Below are 10459 nucleotides of genomic sequence, written 5' to 3'. Positions count from 1 at the left end.
AGAATAACATCTATATATATACACCTGTTAACAAGGTGAGGTGGGTCTCAGTGTCCATTCTGTAGAATAACATCTATATATATACACCTGTTAACAAGGTGAGGTGGGTCTCAGTGTCCATGGCAGAATGGCTATGGTATCTTGCCCGTGGGTGCAGAGGCTGCCAGAGCCTGGCTAAAGGTGTTACATACACACAGACTGGTTTGTTTGATTCTATTTTGTTTGTTTCTGAGGCAGGGTCTTGCTCTGTCTCCAGGCTGGAGTGCAGTGCTGCAGTCACAACTCACTGCAGCCTCAACTTCCTGGGGTCCAGCAATCCTCCCACCTCAGCCTCCCCAGTAGCTGGGACTACAGGTGCACACCACCACACCCGACTAATTTGTTATTGTCTTTTTTGTGTGTGGAGTTGGGGTCTCCCTATGTTGCCCAGACTGGTCTCAAACTCCTGGGCTAACGCGATCCTCCTGCCTCAGCCTCCCAGTGTTGTAATCACAGGCATGCGTCACCATGCCTGGCCAGACTTATTTGCTTGGGCAGAGAGGCTGTCTGGGGGTCAGTGGCTGCAGTGCTGGACTCTCAGAAGGACTGCTGACCTTCTGAAGGTGCAGGCTCTGGAGACATGCCTCACCTCAGCTGTAACCAACCCCAATGCTGGATGTCCCGCCAGAGTCTGGAAGGCTGGATGGGAGGCTTCTCCAGCCAGACTGCTGGTCTGTCCCCGGCCCTTGGCTGGGCAGACAGCAGGTCACTTTCCTTTTTTTTTTTGAGACAGGGTCTCGCTCTGTCACCCAGGCTGGAGTGCAGTGGCATGATCTTGGCTCACTGCAACCTCTACCTCCCAGGTTCAAGCGATTCTCCTGCCTAAGTCTCCCAAGTAGCTGGGATTACAGGCGCCCATCACCACACGGGCTAATTTTTGTATTTTTAGTAGATACGGGGTTTCGCCATGTTGGCCAGGCTGGTCTGGATCTCCTGACCTCGTGATCCACCTGCCTTGGCCTCCCAAAGTGCTGGGATTACAGGCGTGAGCCATCGCGCCCGGCCCCAGCAGCTCACCTGTGAAGACTCCACCGTTCATGTGCCTGATGGCACCTTCTCGACCCCTGCCACCAACCCACAGCGGCGTCCACACGTGGGCTCTGTGTCCCAGCCAGTGTCTTCCACTAGACGACAGGCTTGCTGAGAGCACAATCTGCAAACCTCTCTTCTACGACTCCTCACCCGTGTGCCAGCACCTGGAAGAGGGGCCATCATCAGTCTTTGTGAAGGACCGAGGGAGCCAGGCAGATGCTGGCAAGGCAGGCACAGCTCAGTGCGGCCAAGGAGGGGACAAGCTCAGGCCAAGGCTCCCTGTGGCCCGTGGGCCGTGGCTCACATGGTCCACTCTGAAAAGAAGCCAAATGTCCAGAGACCTCCCGAAACGTGACAAGGACAGCACCAGCCATAAAGCAGGTTGGTGGCTGCTGGAGAGGTTCCATTTGCACTTGTCTGGCTGTGTCCTGGGGAGGGACAGTGGGGGCAGGCCCTGCCCTTAAGCAGCCTACATCTGGGGACTGGAGCCGAGTTGCAGGATGCACATCAGCACGTCACACCACGTCTACTGCGGTCAGCACGGAAGGCCTGGGGGTGTCCAGGGCAGAAGAAGAGGCTCTGGAGGGGCCTCTGCAGCCACATGAAGCTCTGGGAGGGAGGCCCCAGCAGTAAGTTTCCTACACACAGGGCATCCCCGGGGCCTGTAGACTGCTCCAAGGAAGCAGCAGTTTAGGGGAAGTGGTGGCTGGACGAGTGAGTGGTGATGGAGGCAGGAGGGAGGGTCTGAGTGTCCTCCAGGGCCCAGTGTGCAGTTCACCCCCGCCCAGACCAACCCCCCTCCCAGTCCAACCCCCCTCCCAATCCAACCCTAAGAAGTTCATCCCAAAGCACCTGCGTCGGCATGAAATACTGCAACCTCCGGCTCCTGGGTTTAAATGATTCTCCTGCCTCAGCCTCCTGAGTAGCTGCGATTATAGGTGTGTGCTACAACACCCGGCTACTATTTGTATTTTTAGTAGAGAGTGAGTTTCACCATGTTGGCAAGGCTGGTCTTGAACTGCTGACCTCAAGTGATCCACCTGCCTCAGCCTCCCAAAGTGCTGGGATTACAGGGGTGAGCCACTGCACCAGGCCAGGAGGGGGCTTCTGATCCAGGCTCTCTCCACCCTCCATCCTGAAACCCTCCCCTATGGCTCTGTCCCCAGTGACACTATGTCTTCCCTACCGAGGGCCCTCCTTCCCCAACCCCTGTGCTCCTGGCTAAGGCCTGGAGTCCCCCTCCCCTCCTCTCCCTGAGCATCCCAGCTGGAGCACACATCATCAGGCACCAACCACCCAGCACCGGCCCTCACTGTGGCTTCACCCCCGCCCATCACTGCCCGAATTCCTGGTGGTCTAATGTTCTCGTGGACAAACCTTTGCAGACTGCCTATCTCCTCCGAGCCTTGACCTCTTCTCTACACCAGTGTCCTTATCTTCTGGCCAACTGTGCTCCATCACCACCAGTAACTGCAGCCCACACCTGTCACCTCCATTCAATACCCCACTCTCTGCCCATCGCCTCCTCTCTGCCTGGCTCACTCCTGCAAGCCCTGACTCCAACACTCCAGTGCCTCCCTCGCTGCCATGCCCTCACCTTGCCCCATGCCCTCCTGCTCCCACAGCCCCAGTGACTCTGAACATAGCAGAGCCACTCCCTCAAGGGCTCTGACGCTTGCAGAAATCTGCTTCCCTTGCCTTTTCTCTCCTGCCCTCCCAGACAAAGCAAATTCCCTGGAAAGACAGAGGCTGTCAGGGGAGGATGTCCACTCCTACTTAGAACTGAACAACAGAATAGCACCCAAAAGCCTCAATGCCTCGGAATAAGCCTAACAAAAGATGTACACAGAAAACCACAACCATATCTTTATGGAAAGATATGGGAGGAGACATCAAGTTATGTGTTGCAAAACCCAGAACTGAAAAGATGTCATTTCTCCCCAGATTCATCCAAGATTCGACGTAGTCCCAGTCAAAACCCCAACAGTGTGAGACTCACAAGCTAATTCTCCACTTATATGGAAACACAAAAGGCCAAGAACAATAGGGATAAGCCTGAAAGAGAACAAATTTGAAGTACTTACACTATTAGATGTCAAGACTTATTTATTATTTTTTTTTTTTTTTGAGACGGAGTCTCGCTCTGTCACCCAGGCTGGAGTGCAGTGGCGCAATCTCGGCTCACTGCAAGCTCCGCCTCCCGGGTTCACGCCATTCTCCTGCCTCAGCCTCTCCAAGTAGCTGGAACTACAGGCGCCCGCCACCACGCCCGGCTAATTTTTTGTATTTTTAGTAGAGACGGGGTTTCACCGTGGTCTCGATCTCCTGACCTCGTGATCCGTCCGCCTCGGCCTCCCAAAGTGCTGGGATTACAAGCGTGAGCCACCGCGCCCGGCCAAGACTTATTATATACAGTTTGGTAAGTAAGATCTAAGTTACTGGCTTAGGCATAGAGAAATAAACCAGTGGGATACAGTCGAGTCCAGAAAATTGCCAGATGAGGCAGCTAACACCAACAATCCCAGCAATTTGGGAGGCCGAGGCGGACGGATCACTTAAGCCCAGGGGTTCAAGGCCAGCCTAGGCAAAACAGGGAGACCCCCATCTCTACAAAAAATTTAAAAATTAGCCAGGCATGGTGGTGCGCCCCTGTAATTCCGGCTACTCAGGAGGCTGAGGTGGGAAGATCGCTTGAGCCTGGGAGGTGGAGGTTGCAGTGAGCCGAAATCAACACTGCACTCCAGCCTGGGCGGCAGAGCAAACTCGGTCTCAGAAAAAAAAACAAAAACAAAAACGAAACAGAAATAAACCTACACATGTGTAGACATGCAATTTATGACACTGCTGGGAGTGGAAAAGCCTTCAATAAATGGTGCTGGGGCCGGGTGCAGTGACTTACACCTGTAATCCCAGCACTTTGGGAGGCTGAGGGGGAAGGATTGCTCGAGATCAGGAGTCTGAGACCAACAGGGTGAAACCCCATCTATACTAGAAATACAAAAAATTAGCCGGTTGTGGTGCCACACACCTGTAGTCTCAGCTACTCTGAAGGCTGAGGTGGGAGAATCGCTTGAACCTGGGAGGTGGAGGTTGCAGTGAGCCGAGATCGCACCACTGCACTCCAGACTGGGTGACAGAAAATAACCAAAAAAAAAAGAAGAAGAAAAGAAAAGAATCTTGACCCCCACCCCAGGTGAAATGCAAATCTAATGTAAAGGTGAAATAATAGCACTTCTACAGAGTGGCGACACCAAAAGCAAAAGCACAGTCTATAAAACGAAAAACAGAAAAACTGGACCTTGACAAGATGAAGAACGTTTGCTAAAAACCCTGCGAGGAGGGTGAAAAGACAGCTACTGAGTGAGTAAATATCCACAGACCACACACAGAACAAAGGACTGCTGTCAAGAATACACGAGTCTCAAAAAATCAGCAGTAAAAATGAAACGATCCAATTAGAAAATAGGCAGAGGATGCAAAGACACACCTCACTGAGAGGATCCACAGATGGCAAATGCGTCCCTGACAAGATGCCCAGCATCACCTGCCCTTCGGAAAATGCAAATTAGAGCCACAGCGAGACACCGCTGCCCACGAATCCAAACGGCAGGGATGTGAGGACAAAGAGTCTCACGAGGAGCTGATGAAAACCTGTGAAGTAAAACAGCCGCCACTCTGGAGACCGGTGTGGACGTTTCTTAAACCAAAACAGTTCAACATGCAACTCCCATACCACCCAGCAGCTGCATTCACGGGCCTTTATCCCAGAGAAATGAAAATGTAAGTCAGGCGTGGTGGCTCCCGCCTGTAATCCCAGCACTTTCGGAGGCTGGGGCAGGTGGGATCACGTGAGGTCAGGAGTTCAAGACCAGCCTGGCCAACATGGCAAAACTCCATCTGTACTAAAAACACAAAAAGTAGCCAGGTGTGGTGGCGCGCGATCATACCACTGCACTCCAACCTGGCGACAGCGTGAGGCTCTGTCTCAAAAAAAAAAAAAAAAAAAAATTAAGTCACACAAAAAACGACATAAATGTTCATGGCAACTTTATTCATAATAGCAAAAAACTGGGGGAAAAAACCGAATGTCCTGTAACAGGTGAATGGTTAAAAACATGGTGGTCCGTCCATCCATACCATGGAAGGTTCCTCCAGTCAGAGTAACACACTAGTAGTGTACACAACTGGATGGATCTCAGGACATCACGCCGACCTCAACGCCCACACCCTACAGCACTCCATTTATGGAACATTCTTGTAATGGTGAAACCATACAGATGGAGAACATACCAGCAGCTCTCAGGGGTTAAGGGTGGGAAAGGGAGGTGGCTGTGGCTCTAAGAGGGCAGCTCAAGAGGTCCCTATGGTGGCTGTGCTGCATCTTGACCATGGGCTCACACAAACCCTACAGTGACAGATGCGCAGAACTAAACCACACACACACACAGGTGGACACATGGAAAGCTGTGAAATCTGAATAAGGTCAATGGAGCACATTGATGTCAACATCCCCTTGGGCTGCTGTATTGACAGGTGCAATGTTACCACATGGGTATCTGGGAAGTCTACAAGAGATCTCTGAGCCATCTCTTTCTTTTTTAATTTATTTTTCTTTATCTATTGTTTTGTTGTTGTTTTTCTTTTTCTGAGAGGGAGTCTCGCTCTGTCACCCAGGCTGCAGTGCAATGGCGCGATCTCGGCTCACTGCAAGCTCTACCTCCTGGGTTCATGCCATTCTCCTGCCTCAGCCTCCCGAGTAGCTGGGATTACAGGTGCCCGCCACCACGCCCGGCTGATTTTGGTATTTTTAGTAGAGACGGGGTTCCACCATGCTGGCCAGGCTGGTCTCAAACTCCCAACCTCATGTGATCCTCCTGCCTCAGCTTCCCAAAGTGCTGGGATTACAGGCATGAGCCACCACGCCCGGCCTGAATCATTTCTTATGACTGTATATGAATCTTCAATTATCTCAACATAAAAAAATTAAAAATAAAAGTAATGAACAAGTAAGCCATAGAATGGGGAATAATATGTGCAACACAACCAACAATGGATACAAAAAGGGCCACCAGGCTGGGCATGGTGGCTCATGCTTGTCATCCCAGCACTTTGGGAGGCCGAGGTGGGTGGATCATGAGGTCAAGAGATCGAGACCACCCTGGCCAACATGGTGAAACCTCGTCTCTACTAAAAATACAAAAATTAGCTGGGTGTGGTGGTGCGTGCCTGTAATCCCAGCTACTTGGGAGGCTGAGGCAGGAGAATCGCTTGAACCAGGGAGTCGGAGGTTGCAGTGAGCCAAGATCGTGCCACTGCACTCCAGCCTGGGTGACAATGCGAGACAGCGAGACTCTGTCTCAAAAAAAAAAAAAAAAAAAATCAGCCACCAAAAAGCAAAAAGAAAATCGTAATTAATAGGAAAATGGGCCAAAGACTTAAACATCCACCCAACAAGATGACAATCGATGCACACAAGAAGGTGCAGGAGCCATCAGAGTACACGCCAGGGCCCCAGCACACAGCCCAGCTCACACCCACCAGAGCAGACAGAAGGAAAAAGAACCAGGGTGGAGTGCAGGGGCGCGAGGACAGCCCAAGGATGGCTCACGGCAGCCTTGGAACTCCCGAGCTCAAGCAATTCTCCAGCCTCATGCTCCTGAGTGGCTGGGACTAAAGGTGCACACCACTGTGCCCAGCTCTTACACTCATATCATACACAATCCTCTATATGTGTACGTGTGCATAGAGGGTGGGGCAGGAGACGAAAACGTGTTCCTGTGCTAACCTGAAACATGGGTAGTGGTGTCTCCCTACAGTATCGATTTGCATTTCTCTGAGCATTAATGAGGCGAGGCATCTTTCCAAAGATAATTTATATTATCTTCTAAAAGCATGATAGTTTGTGTCATATTTAAGTCTGTAAGCCACCTGGAGCTGATGTTTGTGTATGGTGTGAGGTAGAGGACTGTGGTAGTTTAAAAATATACCCACAAACTCTTTGATACACCTCCCTTCAGAAAGTGGAGCCTAATTCCCCTTCCCCTCAAGGTGTGGGCTGCACTTAGTAATTCACTTATAACGAATCAAGTGTGGCAGAAGTGAAGGTGTGGGATGCCCAAGATTAGGATATGAAGGCACTGCAGATTCCTTCCCACTGTCTCTTATCACTCACCCTGCAGGAAGCCAGCCGCCATGTTGTAAGGACACTCAAGCAGCCCTATGGGGAGATCCACATGGTGAGGAACAGCCAGCAGCCATGTGAGTCAACAGCCTTGAAAGTAGATCCTGCAGCCCTAGTCAAGCCTTCAGATGGCACAGCCCAGGCCCACAGCAAGAGTGGCTGCAACCTAACGAGTGACCCTAACTGTGTAAATGAGCCAGAGCCACCCTCTGAGCTGCTCTCACTTTCCTGACCTATCATGACTATGAGATAACAGATGTTGTTGATGATGGATGATGATGATGATGATTACAGAAAGAGACGGAGGGTCTCACCTTGTCACCCAGGCTGGGTTGTAGTGGTGCATTCACCACTCACTGCAGCCTCAACCTCCCAAGCTCAAGCAATTCTCCTGCCTCAGCCTCCCAAGTGGCTGGGACTACAAGCATTGCACCACCATGCCCAGCTAATTATTATCATTTTTTTGTTTTTAGAAAAGGGGTCTCCCTATGTTGCCCAGGCTGGTCTCAAAGTCCTGGGCTCAAATGATCCTCCTGCCTCAGCCTCCCAAAGTGTTGGGATTACAGGTGTGAGCCACCATGTCCAGCAATAAATGTTGTTTTGAATCACTACATTTGGGAATAATTTGTTACACAGCAATACTTAACTAATACAGGCTCTGATTTCATATTTTTTCCAAATTGATATTCAATTGTCTCAGTACTCTGAGACAGAATCCTGCTTTGTCACCCAGGCTGAAGTGCAGGGGCACGATCTTGGCTCACTGGAACCTCCACCTCCCAGCATCACGCAATTTTCATGCCTCAGCCTCCTGAGCAGCTGGGATTCCAGGCATGAGCCCCCCGTGTCTGGCCTTCAGCGCCACTCATTTCAAAGCTGCTTCTCTCCAGAGTGTTTGCAGTACCACCTTGGTAATGAATTAGGTTCCCATACATACGTGGGCCTGTTTGAGACTCTACTCTTTTTGTCCTTCTTTTTTGACATGGAGTCTTGCTCCGTCACCCAGGCTGGGGTGCAGTGGCGCGATCTCGGCTCGCTGCGACCTCTGCCTCCCGAGGTCCCAGGATTCTCCTGCCTCAGCCTCCCGAGTAGCTGGGATTACAGATGCGTGCCACCACGCCTGGCTAATTTTTTGTATTTTTAGTAGAGACACAGTTTCACCATGTTGGCCAGGCTATTCTTGAACTCCTGACCTCAAGTGATCACCCACCTCGCCTCTCAAAGTGCTAGAATTACAGGCATGAGCCACTGCGCCTGGCCTTTTTTTTTTTTTGAGATTCTATTTTTTTTACTGGTTCTTTTGTCAATCCTTGAGCCTGTCCCACATGTCCCCCTCACTATGGCTTCCTAAGGAGCCTCCTCTCTGGTCCCACCTCTCACGGGGCTGACTCCTACTCACACTCTGGTCTCAGCCTCCTTTCTGGCCCCTGGCATGAGAGTCTTCATTCTGTTTCAGCCTCCCGAAGTGCTGGGATGACAGGCGTGAGCCACGCGCCCGGCCTCTTTCCCAGTGATCTCAGTGCTCCTCAGACTCCCCCTGCATAACACTTAGCAGCAGAACCATATGAAATTGAAACTATTCCACTATTTTTGATCTACAAACACAAATCATTATTTACCTCAGTAACAGCTGCCTGGCTAAAGCCCTGTGAGGGAAGGAAGACCCCGTGATTTGGACATTTGCACACATCATGCTTCCAGCCCGGGACAGGAGATACGTGTGGACCACACCAGGGACTGGCCCGCTAACCATGAGCTCTCACGCAATGTCTGTCAGGGGCTGGAGAATCGGGGAGGCCTCTCCCCAGAAATCAGGGGAAGCATTGCATCTCCCTCTTCAATTTCCTTTCCCCTTGCCAGCTGGCTCCAAAATAAATCGAATAAACTAACTCACAGCAAGGTGTCAAAGGCCCAGATGCCTAAATGAAAGAAGCTGGCAGCCTGAGGCATCTGCATTTGAAAAGAGACTCAATGAGAACTGAAGATAAAAGCCAACCCTAGACCAAAAGAAAGGGAAGAGAGGGCAGGGAGGGCTTCCAGCAGCCCCTGCAAATCACACCTTTCTGGAAGCCAGGGCCACAAGCAGCCTTCCCTATGAACTGCCTCATTCAGCTTCATAGCTCTAATGGGCCATAACCCCCACGGAGTAGATGTGGCAACTAAGGTCTGTCAAGTACAATGGTGAGGAAACCAAAATAACAAAAGTGAGCTTCGGAGGGGTCAGCGCTGTAACCCAGGGTTTGCTCTGACTCGGTATTCACTCCCTCACAGAGATACAGACCTTTCGGTCTAGGTGGGGCTGTGGGAAGGGGACCTGTGGACAGGTGTGCCAGTGGCACAGGGCCTGGGAGTGTGGAAGGAGGCAGCACTGGGACCCTGAAGGTCCCCAGCCTTAGGACAAGAGAGGTGTGGGGTCTTCACAACCAACCTAGGGCGCAGGTGCCACAGTAAGCCACTGAGATGCCTGTGAGCCTGGGACAGGAGCTGGGAAGGCATTTCCAAGAAAGAGAGCTCACAGTCAGCTAGCACATTCCTAGGAGTTGGAAGGAAGGATGGTGGGAGCTGTCAGAGCAGAGAGATGAGCAGGGGAAGGTGGCCAAGGAAAAAGAAAACAGGGAAGGGCTGGGCATGGTGGCTCACACCTATAATCCCAACATTTGGGAGGCCAAAGCAGGAGGATTGCTTGAACCCAGGAGTTTGAGGCTGCAGTGATCTCTAATCACACCACTGCTGGGCAACAGAGCAAGACTCTGTCTAAAAAAAAAAAAAAAAAAAAGGCCGGGCACAGTGGCTCATGCCTGCAATCCCAGCACTTTGGGAGGCCAAGGCAGATGGATCACCTGAGGTCAAGAGTTCAAGACCAGCCTGACCAATAGGGTAAAACCCCATTTCTACTAAAAATACAAAAGCTGGTCATGGCGGCGTGCACCTGTAATCTCAGCTACTCGGGAAGCTAAGGCACGAGAATCACTTGAATCCAGGAGGCAGAGGTTGCAGTGAGCCAAGATGGTGCCACTGCACTCCAGCCTGGGCAACACAGCAAGACTTCGTCTCAAAAATAAATGAATAAATAAAAAGAAGTAAAGAAAACAGGACACAACACATAGGATGACAAAGTTCAAAAAATTCACGTGATGAAGGAGACTAATGATGCATGAAACAGGAGGAAAGCCTTTGAACTTGAAGCCAGCCAAGGACATCATTTGT

General features: G+C 51.1%; 1 protein-coding gene and 1 long non-coding RNA gene across 7 annotated transcripts in view; one reads left to right on the top strand and one right to left on the bottom strand.

The window, feature by feature from the left end:
- Positions 1 to 8269, top strand: part of LOC131384193 (uncharacterized) — a 14845-nt gene extending 6576 nt beyond the window's left edge. Inside the window, exon 3 of the long non-coding RNA XR_009214806.1 lies at positions 7251 to 8269. This is a non-coding gene — a long non-coding RNA (uncharacterized LOC131384193). The remainder of the gene's footprint in view (positions 1 to 7250) is intronic.
- Positions 1 to 10459, bottom strand: part of PPP1R16A (protein phosphatase 1 regulatory subunit 16A) — a 28489-nt gene that overhangs the window by 11468 nt on the left and 6562 nt on the right. For 5 of the 6 annotated variants that reach the window (XM_058443832.1, XM_058443831.1, XM_032760825.2 and 2 more), the window contains exon 2: positions 1057 to 1235. The gene's annotated coding sequence lies outside the window, so the exon portion shown is untranslated. Of the gene's footprint in view, positions 1 to 1056; positions 1236 to 1923; positions 3129 to 10459 lie in introns of those variants that run through there. The other variant, XM_058443835.1, reaches the window with a different exon arrangement.

Source organism: Hylobates moloch, unplaced genomic scaffold (assembly GCF_009828535.3).
Source record: "Hylobates moloch isolate HMO894 unplaced genomic scaffold, HMol_V3 SCAFFOLD_9, whole genome shotgun sequence".
NCBI classification, from domain to species: Eukaryota; Metazoa; Chordata; class Mammalia; order Primates; family Hylobatidae; genus Hylobates; species Hylobates moloch.
Note: the sequence above shows the minus strand (reverse complement) of the source record. Positions and strands in the feature narration are given on the sequence as shown.